Raw genomic sequence first — 13,740 nt, forward strand, 5'->3', positions numbered from 1 at the left:
CATGCCTTCAGGACTACGAACACATTTTCTACAATTTCTTTAGGCTCCAGAGTTTTAGATTCCAATGATGTCCAGGTCAGCCAATCCATTTTCATTAATGTGGTTGTTTTAGTGCCATTAACTTCTTACCTCAGATACTGATGGTAGCTGTGCCATATCAGTGAAGAGTCCCCCACTTTTCTGTGACATCTGTGCCTCCTCCCTGAGTTAACAGCCCCTTGTGTTGTATGTGGATTTCTCAGGAGATGGAGACACCAGCCATGCATGGGAATCATATCTGCAGGTGACAGAAGGTGTCCATGTCTTGGTGTCTATGCACTTAAAGATGTCGGCACTGCTTCCAAGCTTTGCAGATGACTGAGGAAGCAAACCCCATCAGCAGAGAACCATCAAGATCAGACGTCTCCAGGTGTGCCATTCTTTGCAGGTAGTTGTCAGGTGAGGTTAATACATCAGTGTGGAAACTAAAAGAAATATGATCCTGGGAACCAGTGTCCTTTACTTGTTATATTTACACCAGACTGGACATAAATATAGATTTTTCCTATGCAGTTATGTGTGTAATGACTTAAAACTGAATGTATTTAAAGACTTGATTTGGAAAGTTTTCTGGAGAAAATGTAGATCCCTTTAAATATCTTTTGGACAGATAGAGTATAGTGAATTGTGATCCACTCAATTATTCATTATTTGATCAGAAAGGTGAGGCCATCTCTTGAACTGCCTCCAACACAATTCATAGACCATAGTGCTGTCTTTAAAGAGGACCAATAAGCCTGTGGATTCACAAAGAGATGCCCACAGGTGGACCTGGAAGGACCGGGGAGCCTGACTCAATTTTTGTCCACTTATAAGGACATGCTCCCTCCCACACAGGCAAACTTCTCAAGATCTAGGGTAAACTCCACTCTCAGGGAGTTGGAGCCCACAGCTCTCTCCTCAGACAGGGCTGAGGTCTCTGGGAAAGGCAGAGCTGTATTTGAGAAACAGAAGAGACTCTAGGGCCTTTTCTGTGCCTGTTGAGAGGTCCCAAAGGTGAGGGTTTCAGATGTCAGATGTGGGATGATTGTGACTGCTGGTGACTGGCCCAGGCTGAGTCTCCTTGTCCCCAGGGGTCCTGTCCCAGGTGCAGCTGCAGGGGCTGTGCCCAACTGGTGAGTGCCTTGCACACCCTGCACCTCACTGGCAGCATCTTGGGATTCTCCATCTCAACCAGTAATTTCTGGTGAAATTGGATCCACTGACCCCAGCGGAGTGGATGCAGTGGATGATTCAGATACTATCATATATTGTACACCATTTACTAGATGAAGCTCAGACCACAAGAGCCATATGTCCATCTGGTAGGCAGTTATGAAGATGGGGGAGGAAGGATAAAGCAGGTGCTGGCCTCACCCTTGGAGGTTCCCCCAGGATTATCAGCCACACAACCAGAGCCACCTCCAAGGGTGAACAGGACAGGATAGGCCTAACCACAAAGCTGGCTCAAAAACAACAAAGGGACTTCTGAGAGCTTACCACAGGCCCAGAAGTTGCAACTTGCCCTTAGGATACCTAAAAGTCACCAGGGGACATTCAAGACACCAAGGGCTACTGAGATTTCCTGTGCACCCAGGTTACCAGGGTGATCTGAGGACACCAGGGTCGCTCAAGTATGGATGGAGCAGTCAGATCTCCATGGGGTGCTCAGGTCACCAGTTGCCACTCAGGACTACAAGGGCCACCCAGGATCTCAGAATTCATATCCAGAACCAGTAGTGTTTCAGGGTCAGTTTTTCTGTGAAGCATCTTTCTCATCATGCCCTGCAAACTTCATCCTGACCAGTAATCAGTACACACTGTTTCCTTAACCATTTACAAACACAGATGTCTTCTAACATTTAGAGTGAACAGTCATATAGTAGTGCCGACCTTGACAGAGACCAAGCTTGGGGATAAATCAACTCATATACAGACTTCACAAGTACACGGGCCACCATTTAAAATATATATAAGTGATTTTCAAACAGAGGAGACTGACTCATTCAAGTGATCTAAATTTAATATATTTGAGCAGCTCCTCTCTCCTTTTATTTTCCTTAAGGTTTCTTTGATGCCCATGAAGAGAGACCATGAGGAAAGACCCTTGTGGTTGTCAAAACCCCACAGCGTCTTCATCAACTCCACGACTTTCTCTCAAGGCTTCTCAGTATGTATACATTCCTGTGAGCGAAAAGAGTAGTTTCTACACTTCATTCCTTTTGTTCTCCATCCAGTTCAGGAAGCCAGACAACGAGTGGGGAGGCACACTGAGTCAAGTCTTACAAAACAGTCAGCCAGGGGTCCATTCTACTTAACTAGTTTAGGAATCTTCCACTGGATCCACCTGTCTCTGCACCTGCCTCTCCCCAGAACATGAGGACCAGACCTTCCTCACACTCAGCTGGACATGAATCCAACTGTACTGGAGCAGATTAAGAACTCGGTTTGGTGAGTTATTTTCACTATAGTTTTCCATAGTAGCTACACTATGTTGCACTCCCATCAAGTGAATTCTAGAATTGCCTGTTCTCCACATCCTCAGCAACACTTGAGATGTTCTCGTTGTGTTTGCCTTATTTTATAATAACCTTGCTATCAATTGTGAGGTGATATCTCAGTGGATTGGGGGTGGAATTCTCTGCTGATTAGTGATGATGAACATCAAGTCATATGCTAACTGGACATTTGTTCAAACTTAATAGAGAAATAGACATTTACGTGGTTGACCCAAATTTTAATCAGGTGATGTGTTTATTATGATTATAATTGTGATTTTTGCTATTGACATTAAGGAGTCCCTCCTGTATTTTGGATATTAACTCCTTTTCAATATTTTTAATGTAATGTCTCCCATTCATAGACTGCCTTCTCACTCTGCTACTATATTCTTTGCCCCCTTTCTAGTTTGATGTAGTCCCCCTTGTCTGCCTTGGTTCTTTGTGATTTTGTTTTTGTATCAAATAAATCATTGTCAAGCAAATATCATGATATTTGTCCTGTGTGTTTTCTTCAAAGGCATTTTGGGTCAGGAGTTCTGCTTAATCTTTAATCCATTTTGAGATTGTTTTTGTGTCGATGTATATGTATGATGCAAATTATTGCCAAATGTCATTATTTAGCATTTATATATCAATACCATTTTTTAATGTTTCTTTTATTTTTGAGGGAGAGAGACAGATCATGAGCAGGAGAGTCACAGAGATAGAGGCAGAAATCCAGGCTCTGAACTGTCACCAGAGAGCCTGATGTGGGGCTCAAACCCACAAACCTTGACATCAGCATGTGACTGGAAGTTGGATGCTTAACTGACTGAGCCACCCAGGCTCCCCTTGTCAACACCATGTTTAAGAGACACTATCGTTTACACACTATGCATTGTTGTAAATCTCATGGAGGATTTGCGGAGTGCATCTGCACAATTCTACTTCTGGGCTCCGTAATGAGCTCCACTGGTCTATATGTCTCATTTCATACCAGCAGTACACTGTTGTAGTTAATGTACCTCTGCAATATATTTAAAAGGAAGAAGTGTGATGTCTCCAGGTTCTCTTGTCTTCGTGATTGTTTTTGTTACCTCCATGTGTTATGTGGTTCCCTATGAATTAGTATATTTTTCAGATTCCTTTAAAAAAAGTCACTGGTATTTTCATTGAGATAAAAACATAAACATAAAATTAACATAAAAAGATAAAGCAGAGGGGCGCCTGAGTGGCGCAATCAGTTAAGCGTCCGACTTCAGCCAGGTCATGATCTCACGGTCCGTGAGTTCGAGCCCCGCGTCGGGCTCTGGGCTGATGGCTCAGAGCCTGGAGCCTGTTTCTGATTCTGTGTCTCCCTCTCTCTCTGCCCCTCCCCCGTTCATGCTCTGTCTCTCTCTGTCCCAAAAATAAATAAACGTTGAAAAAAAAAGATAAAGCAGAGAAAAGATATAGACTATCACAAATACAGAAAACAAATCAACTTCATTAAAATTTGAATTTGGAAAGACAAGTGAAATTTAAAACACGAAGTTAGCCTATGGAAATAGGTAAGACTCAAACAAATGCAATCAGAATTGAAAAAGGAGACATAACTAAAAACATGAAAAGGATTATAAATGAAAAACTTAGATATTTATAGGTCAACAATTAGATCACCAAGAACAAATTACACATTTTCTAGCATTATATAATCCACCAAGACTCTTTCATGCAAAATACAAGAGGAACAAAACAAAAATTAGTAAGAAGATATCCTAAATATAAAACTTTCACCCTCCAAAACAAACAACGTGTTATTAAAATTCTACAATATTTAAAGAATAATTAATGCCAACACTTCTCAAACTATTACAAATCACTGATGAAAAAGACCACTCCCAAATGTACTTTATGAGGACACCTTTACTCTCACAACAAAGCCAGAGAAACACACCACAAGAAGGGAAACTACAGGCCAGTGTCTCACATACACATACATGCAAAATTCCTTGATGAAATCCGAGCCTACTGAATTCAACAGCACACTGAAAGGATCATACATGATAATCCAGTGTGATGCATCCCTGGGATGCAAGTATCCTTCAACATACACAAATGCAAAAACGTGATGTCCTCCATTACCAGATGGAATTATTGAATCAGAGCCATCCTTAACTTATTCATAAAATCATTAGACAGTTTTTTCATGAACAAAAGCACATGTTCATCATTTAAAGTAACTCAATTAAAAAGGAGAAGGAAATTACCTCCACATGATCATGGCCACTATGAAAGCCCACACCTGACAGCATATTGAACAGTAAAATACTAAAACCATTCCTGCCATATCAGGAGCCGGGCAATGATGGTCATCCCCAACAGAGGTATTCCACATGATAACGTGAAGAATAACTATGCTGCCTCACACCATATCATCGTGTCACAGTCCTTATTTGGATGAAAGTCACGGGAGAAACAGCCAGTCCAAGGACACTCAGACCCTCCTTTGTCCCTTGACAGCAGGATATAAATCTCCCTTGGGAAACTCCCTTCCCTGTACCAGGAGGGGAGAACCATCCTTAGCAACAGAATAAGGAACTCAGGGACAAGAAGGTTGTGCAAACAAACCTAGTTATTTGTTGACTAATTAAATACCCAAAAACCACACCTTTGCCTTGACTCTTGCCAAATCCAAAGTTTTGTTGTCTGAAAGTCACAAGTGCCACCTGCTTTGTTGATTGTCTGGGTGTCATATTATTAGGAAGCCCAGGCACTTGCAAAATGAAATTTATTCCCCCATTTAGACCAGTCTTATTTCAATTGAATCCTTAGACAGGATGAAAGCCCAGAAGAAAAGAAGGGAAAGGCATTCTTCTCCTACAACTGGAAGAAGTACCCACAAACTTTGGAAATAAAAAGAAATAAAATGCATTTAAATCAGTAAGGAGGAAGGAAAATTACTTCTTTGCAGATGGCATGATCTTAAAGATAACAACCCCTAGAGATACCACAAAAAATATTAGAACCAGTTTTTTAAAATGAGGAAAAGTGCAGGATGCAAAATGAACGAAAATAAATAAATAAATAAATAAATAAATAAATAAATAAATAAATAAATAAACCACCTGTGATTCTACACACCAGCATGGAAATACATGCAACACAAATAACAAAATTATACAAGTGAAAATGGCACACAATAAAGTATTGGAATTCAGCATCAAAAAGGATGTAAAAAAATGCATTCTGAAAATGACCTATGTTGATTAAAGACCTGTAAAAATGCACAAGGGCCTGCAAATATAACTGTGCTCACATATTAGAATTCTTCATATTGTCACAGCACCATCCACACAAACTAATATAGAAGTGTATCCCTAATGGTCGTTCGCTTTTAAAGAATCAAATCTAAGTGTGGAGTTTGATATATATGTCAGAGAACATGCAAATAGGGCCCTCTCTGTGATGATAAAACCAGCCTAGCACCAACCCTGCAGCTGGGAGAGGAGCCCCAGCCCCAGGAGTACCAGGTGTTCCCATTCTGTGATCAGCACAGAACACAGAAACCTCACCATGGAGTTTGTGCTGGGCTGGGTTCTCCTGGTTGCTCTTTTGAAAGGTAATTCATGGTGAACGGGAGACACTGAGTATGTGAGTGGATATGAGTGAGAACCAGTGGATGTGTGACAGTTTCCTGACCAACATGTCTTGTGTCTGCAGGTGTCCAGTGTGACGTGCAGCTGGTGGAGTCGGGGAGACCTGGTGAAGCCTGGGGGGTCCCTGAGACTCACCTGTGTAGCCTCTGGATTCACCTTCAGTAGCTATGATATGAGCTGGGTCCGCCAGGCTCCAGGGAAGGGGCTGCAGTGGGTCGCATATATTTATGATGATGGAAGTGGCACATACTACACAGACTCAGTGAAGGGCCGATTCACCATCTCCAGAGACAACGCCAAGAACACGCTGTATCTGCAGATGAACAGCCTGAAGACCGAGGACACGGCCACATATTACTGTGCAAGAGACACGGTGAGGGGACCTAACTGGGAGCCCACACACAAACCTCCCTGCAGGAGGGGATCAGCACCACCAGGGGGCACACACTATGCACAACTCTGGTTTGTGTTCCCAGGAGCAGGTGCAGATGGAGGTTACAGGCAGGTTTCCTGTCAGGGTATGGGACTTCCTCTCCACACAGCAGTTTCTCCAGTGGGCCTCTCTGGACACAGGATTCTGTACTTTCCTGTTCATTCCTTGACTTAGAAACTTTGCTCTAATAGGAAAACTACACTAGCATGGACAAAAGACACAGTTATTTGCACTTGCTTACTCGTCCTTCAATATGAATGAATTAAGAATTTCCTGAGGCACAACAGCTGACCATTAGAGGAGTCCCAGATGCACTCCCTGTGCAGCCAGGACCACAGGATCCCACAGCTCCTCCTTATCCTCACCCAGCCCTTGTCCCAATCAAACAACATGACACTTCCCTCCTGGCTCTTGCTTCTCAGCACTTTAAATGAGCTACAGCTTTATTCGATTCCTCTTAAGAAGAGATAATTCATCTCAGTGTATTAGTCAGGATTCTCCCGAGGCACAGAGCCCAAAGCACATTGGTTTACATGACTAAATACATTGATAAGCCCCACGTTCCACTCTCACATGCTGGAGACATAGGAAAACCAGCGGTGTAATTCTGAACTACTGTCTAGTCTCAGAACGTGGAGAGCTGATGATGTAACTCTCAGAACAAGGGTCGGAGGAGACCACTGTTCCAGTTGAAACAAGCACATGGGAAGTAAAAGTGGAATTCTTCCTCCCTCTGCATCGGATTCTACTCAGAACCTTAATGGAATGGGTGATGCCCAGGCAGACAGAAACCATGGATAGAAATTCCAGTCTCTTCCGGAACACATCACAGATATCCACAGAAACAGTGGGGAGACTGGGCACCTATGATGCAGTCAAGATGACACATAAAGTTAATCATGAGAAGTCAACCTCCTTTAAATGCAGAACTCAAAGACTGAAGATTTAGAAGTCCATGCCATCACTGGAGTGGGGCCTGGTGGGCATAGAAGTGCTCCTGGGGGAAGAATCCCTGAGGCCCATAGGGAGTGCTGCAGTTTGAGGATCCCTGGGTAACATCGGCGGTGACAGTTACCTTCTTGGAGTGCATTTGGGAGGTGGGGCATTACCTCTCATGGGGCAGGAGAGCTGACAGGCACCATTGCACTGCCCTGGTTATTAGCATAGGAGCCTCTGCTGAGAGCAGCTAAATGGACGCTGCCTTCTTGTTGTTCTTCACCATGAACTCCAAGTGCTAGTGTTCATGCAACTGACCTTCTGGGACAACTAGCTCTAGCCAAAGCATAGTGAGACTCTCTCCCAGAGGATCAGTGAGGTCCCTGTCATATTGAGTTCATAAAAAATGGTGTATTCAAACCCAGCTAGAGCTCCTGATATAAAACATAAGAGGCCTGAGCTGCCAGGTGGGGCAATGCTTTGGATACAGACAAGGTGAAGGCAGGGTTCTGAAGGAAGCCTGGGACCCACAAGTACAGATTGTTCTCTTTGTGTGAAGGCTTCCTGAACAGGGGAGGCTGGGAACTCCAACTCCAGGAACTAGAGAGGGAGATAATGCCAATATTTCCTCCCACCAATCAGCATGGACAGAATTCAGTGAGCAGCTCAGCACCTCCCAGTAGAAACTGAGACACTGACACCAAGCTATACCCCCCTTGCCTTCCTTAGGTGCTTCCTTACTAGGGAAAGAGTGCCTGGAACCAAGACCAGCATTGCGCACCTCTTTCCAAACACCACCATATACCCGCACAGGCACCAAGTCTACTGACCATATAGTGAGGCATAGCTTCACCTATAGGGGAGATATGAATTAGCCTCTTTTATTAAGCACACCAAACTCACCTAGTTAAAACTCAACACTGTGGACAAAGTTGAAAAACTCCCCACTGGAGGCAAGGAGAAACTCTGCAGAGGACTGACCTGAGGGACAGAGCAGACAATACATGACAGCACAGTGCACATGGCACATGCAAGAAATGCTCCCAGAAATTTCAGGTCCTCAACAGTATGTAACACTTCTCAATAAAGACACTACTCTAGAAGCAGAAAACATAACAGGATTTTCCTAAAACACTTAAGAAAGTGGAGTCATAGACATACACCATGATGGAGGAATTCATTCTAAAAGAGAAAATGATAAAAGGACATTCCCAGGGATAAAATTAAAACACATATAAATAATGTGCCTCAAACAGAATTTAAAACCTATCATAAGGAAACATAACTTTTAAAAACTATCATAAGGATACTAGCTGTACATGCGGAAAGCCTAGAAGACATGAGGATACCCTGACTACAGATAGAAAAGACCTAAAACACAGGCTGAAATTTTTAAAATGTTGTAACTAATCTGTGAAAATGATTGGATATAATGAACTCAAGGCAGAAAGAATCAGATGAATGAGTAAGTGACATAGAAGATAAAATTATGTGAGAAATGAAGCAGGAAAGAAGAGGAAAATTAACATATTGCATCACAAACGTATACTTAGGGAATCAGCAACTCCATAAAGTGTAATAAAATTGTTTTCAATGGAGTCCCAGAAGAAAAGAGGAAGAAAAAAAGGGAGAACTTTTATCTGAGTGCATTATAATGCAAAATTTCTACTAAATGGTGAAGGAATCAGACGTCCACATCTATGAGTCACAGAGAACTCCCATTAAAATAAAAAAAAAAAAAAATCAGGCCAACTCTGAGACATAAGATAGTAAAGTTCACAAAATACACAAATAAAAAAAATCCTGTAAGCATGAAGACAGAAGAGTTCACTAAAGAATATAGGAAGATAAAAAAAGATTATGGCAGAACTGTCCACAGAAAACTGCAGGCAAGAAGGGAGTGGCATGATATCCTCAAATGCTCAAATGAAAATTAGGCAGTCACTGGGGGACGAGACAAGATGGCGGAACAGCATGGAAGATTTTGTGTGTCTCGCATCAATGAAATACAGCCAGACCAACATTAAACCATCCTACACACCTAGAAAACTGATTGAGGATTAACACAACAATCTGCACAACCTCAACCACAGAATTCAGCAAATACGTGGCATGAAGAGGTGGCCTTGGGGAGCAAGAAACCACGGCAAGGGAGGTGCTTTTGCAGGCGGAGAGAGGACAGAGATGGGAAGTGGGTGAGAATATGGGAAAAGCACCCCTCCCCAAAAGCAGCTGGAGAGAAAGTGGAAAATTGGAAACATCCACAGGGACTAAACTAAAAAGGGAGAAAGGAGAAAGGAGAGGATTTAAATTCCATTAAGACTGTAAACAAGGGGAGCACAAAGGCTGCAACTCTGCAGCTCCATACCTGGTGGTGTTCTGCTGGGAAAGGTGAATTCCCAGGAACAGAGTGGGGTTCACGAGGTTCTTGAGCCACACAGGGAAAAGTGGTTCCACTGTTGGTAGGAAATTCTGTAGACACTGTGAAAGCCACCTGGTCCCAGAAGACCCCAGAAAATGGCCACATTTGCTGGTGCTGGAACAAGGTCGTTTAGGGTGAAGCCTGGTGCCAGACGTGTGTTGTGATTTTCCATATTCCCTGAAACGCTGCTGCTACACTCTCTCACGAACTTTTTCTTGGGGAGGCTGGCACCTGGCCACAGTCTCAGGGCACTGGCAGCAGCAAGGTACAGCAAACATTCCTGCATGCAGCCAATATTTGGCCACTGCTCATTCGGCCATTGCTCCATGAGATCCTCCCACAGAGGGGCAGAACAGGTCAATCCACAGTCCTTTGGAAGTAAGGGGCCAGGGAAACCGCCACATCTGAGACAAACTTGGGAGAGAGGTGCAGCCTTGGACCTGGACATGGAATGTGAAGGAGTGGGGAGTGGAAGACAGCTGAAGACAGAGGAAGGGTGTGCGATTGCTGATCCGGGAGAACAGACTGGGTAGCTGGGTGGCACCATTTTCACCTCTCCCGTGCAGGAGCATAGGCACCTACAAGCACAGCAACAATCCACCCCAGGAGGCTAGAAGCGCCATCTAGTGGAGAGTGGAGCCATTACACTGAGCCCCTCCCAACTGGGCCAACTGGGCTCTTCAGGAACATAAGCCTCACTGCCAGCTTAGTTTATGGACTATAAAGCGCTACATCTAGGGTATAACAAAGTAATTTCAGTCCTACTCCAATCTGTTAGCAGGTTCATCTAGTCAATTTTCTTTCTTTATTTTTCTTTTTCTTGAATGCAGAAAGAGAAAAAATTCATTTTTATTAACGGTTTTTATTAAAAATATTTTTCTTTTATTTTATTTCTATATATTTTACATTTGTGTAATTTTTTTCAAAGTGTATTTTACTTCCATGATTTTATTTTAGTCTACTTCAGTGTATTCCCCTTTTCAAATTTCAAAACAATTTCCTTTTTATTTTTTTCTCTTCTTCGTTCCTGTAGTTTTTCTTGAACGCAGAAAGAGAAAAACTTCATTTTACTTTCAATTTCTTTAAAAATATTTTTTATTCAAATTTCCTACTATATTGTATGCTTTTTGTAAATTTTTTCAAGTTCTATTTTACTATCATCATTTTGTTTTAGTCTACTACCATATATTCACTTTTTTGAATTTTCAAACGATTTCCTTTTCCTCCTTTTTTTAATCTTTTTTTCTCTTTTTAATTTCCTTTCTTTTTTATTGAATACAAAAAAAAGAAAAAATCACATTTATTTTTAATTTTTATTAAAAATATTTTTCTTTCCTTTTTTCTACTATGTTTTTTTAATTTTGTGTAAATTTTTTTCAAACTCTATTTTACTCCCATCATCTCATTTTAGTATACTTCAGTGTATTCATTTTTTCAAATTATCACATGATGTCCTTTTTTTTCTCCCCTCCCTTTTTTTCTCATATCTGTCAAAACACTTTCAACACCCAAACCAAAACACACCTAGGATCTAGCATCATCTATTCGATTTGTGTGTGTGTGTGTGTTTAATTTTTAATTTTAATATTTTTGTAATTTTATCTTTTTTTTCAATTTTGCGACCTCAATAATTCCTTTTCTCCCTTCAAAATGACAAAACGAAGGAATTCACCCCAAAAGAAAGATCACAAACAAACAACGGCCAGGGATTTAACCAACACAGATACAAGCAAGATGTCAGAACCATAATTTAGAATCAAAATAATAAGAATACTAGCTGGAGTAAAAAATAGATTAGAATCCCTTTCTACAGAGATATAAGAAGTAAAAAATAGCGAGAATGAAATTTAAAATGCTATAACTGAGCTGCAATCACAGATGGATGGATGGCACGGATGGATGAGGCAGAACAGACAATCAGCATTATAGAGGACAAACTTATAGAGAATAATGAAGAAGAAAAACAAGAGGGAAATTAAGGCAAAAGAGCAAGACTTAAGAATTAGAGAAATCAGGGGCGCCTGGGTGGCGCAGTCGGTTAAGCGTCCGACTTCAACCAGGTCACGATCTCACGGTCCGTGAGTTCGAGCCCCGCGTCGGGCTCTGGGCTGATGGCTCGGAGCCTGGAGCCTGTTTCCGATTCTGTGTCTCCCTCTCTCTCTGCCCCTCGCCCGTTCATGCTCTGTCTCTCTCTGTCCCAAAAATAAATAAACGTTGAAAAAAAAAAAAAGAATTAGAGAAATCAGTGACTCATTAAAAAGGAAAAACATAAGAATCATAGGGGTCCCAGAAGTGGAATAGAGACATACGGGTGGAAGGGTTAGGTGAGGAAATCACAGCGGAAAAATTTCCTAACTTGGGCAAAGACACAGACATCAAAATCCAGGAAGCACAGAGGACTCCAATTAGATTCAACAAAAACTGACCATCAACAAGGCACATCATAGTCAAATTGACAAAGTACTCAGGCAAAGAGAATCATAAAACCAACAGGGAAACAAAGTCCCTAACTGTCAAGGGAAGACAGATCAGGTTTGCAGCAGACCTATCCACAGAAAGTTGGCAGGCCAGAAAGGACGGACTGGTAGGATATATTCAATGTGCTGAAGCAGAAAAATATGCAGCCAAGAATTCTGTATCCAGCAAGGCTGTCATTCAAAATAGAAGGAGAGATAAAAAGATCCCCATACAAACAAAAGTTAAAGGAGATTGTGAGCACTAAACCAGCTCTTCAGGAAATTTTAAGGGCGACTCTCTGAGAGGAGAAAAGATGAAAATATATCTATATAAATAAATAAATAAATAAATAAATAAATAAATAAATACCAAAATAACAAAGATTAGAAACACCAGAGAACACCACCAGAAAGTCCAACTCTACAAGCATCATAATGGCAATAGACTCATATCTTTCAGTATTCACTCTAAGTGTCATTGGACTCAATTCTCTAATCAAAATACATAGGGTAATGGAATGGATAAGAAAACAAGATCCATCTGTATGCTTTTCATAAGAGACGCATTTTAGACCTAAAGACACCTCCAGATTTAAATAAGGGGATGGAGAACAATCTATCATGCTAATGGTCAACAAAAGAAAGCCGGAGTAGCCATACTAATATCAGACAATCTAGACTTTAAAATAAAGACTGTTTCAAAAAATGCAGGAGGGCATTATATCATTCATAATCAAGGGGTCTATCCACCAAGAAGACCTAACAATTGTAAACATTTATGTGCCAAATGTGAGAGCACTCAAATATATAAATCAATTAATCACAAACATAAAGAAACTCATTGATAAGAATACCATAATAGTAGGAGACTTCAACACCCCACTCACAGCAATGGACAGATGATCTAATCAAAAAATCAACAAGCAAACAATAGCATTGAATGACACACTCAACCAGATGGACTTAACAGATATATTCAGAACATTTCATCCTAAAGCAACAGAATATGCATTCTTCTCCAGTGCCCATGGAACGTTCTCCAGAATACACCATATACTGGGGCACAAATCAGCCCTAAGTAAGCACTAAAAGAATGAGATCATACCATGCATAATTTCAGACTACAATTGCCATGAACTCAAAATCAACCACAAGAAAAAATTTGGAAAGGTAACAAAGACTTGGAGACTGAATAACATCCTACTAAAGAATGAATGGGCTAACCAAGCAGTTATAGAGGAAATTGAAAAGTATATGGAAGTCAATTAAAAACATAACACCCCAACGCAAACCTCTAGGATGCAGCAAAGGCGGCTATAAGAAGAAAGTATATACAATCCGGGCCTTCCTAAAGAAA

General features: G+C 41.4%; 2 pseudogenes across 2 annotated transcripts in view; both read left to right on the forward strand.

The window, feature by feature from the left end:
- LOC147579585 (immunoglobulin heavy variable 3-74 pseudogene) overlaps window positions 1-13,740 on the forward strand; it is a 60,873-nt pseudogene that overhangs the window by 25,029 nt on the left and 22,104 nt on the right. The window lies entirely within an intron of this gene.
- On the forward strand, window positions 5,968-8,380 carry LOC147579587 (immunoglobulin heavy variable 3-23 pseudogene; annotated as a pseudogene). The gene is made up of 3 exons (XR_015251780.1): window positions 5,968-6,099; window positions 6,201-6,654; window positions 8,235-8,380. The product of XR_015251780.1 is annotated as an immunoglobulin heavy variable 3-23 pseudogene (transcript).

Source organism: Puma concolor, chromosome B3 (genome assembly GCF_028749965.1).
Source record: "Puma concolor isolate L17-30 chromosome B3, mPumCon1.1.hap2, whole genome shotgun sequence".
NCBI lineage: Eukaryota > Metazoa > Chordata > Mammalia > Carnivora > Felidae > Puma > Puma concolor.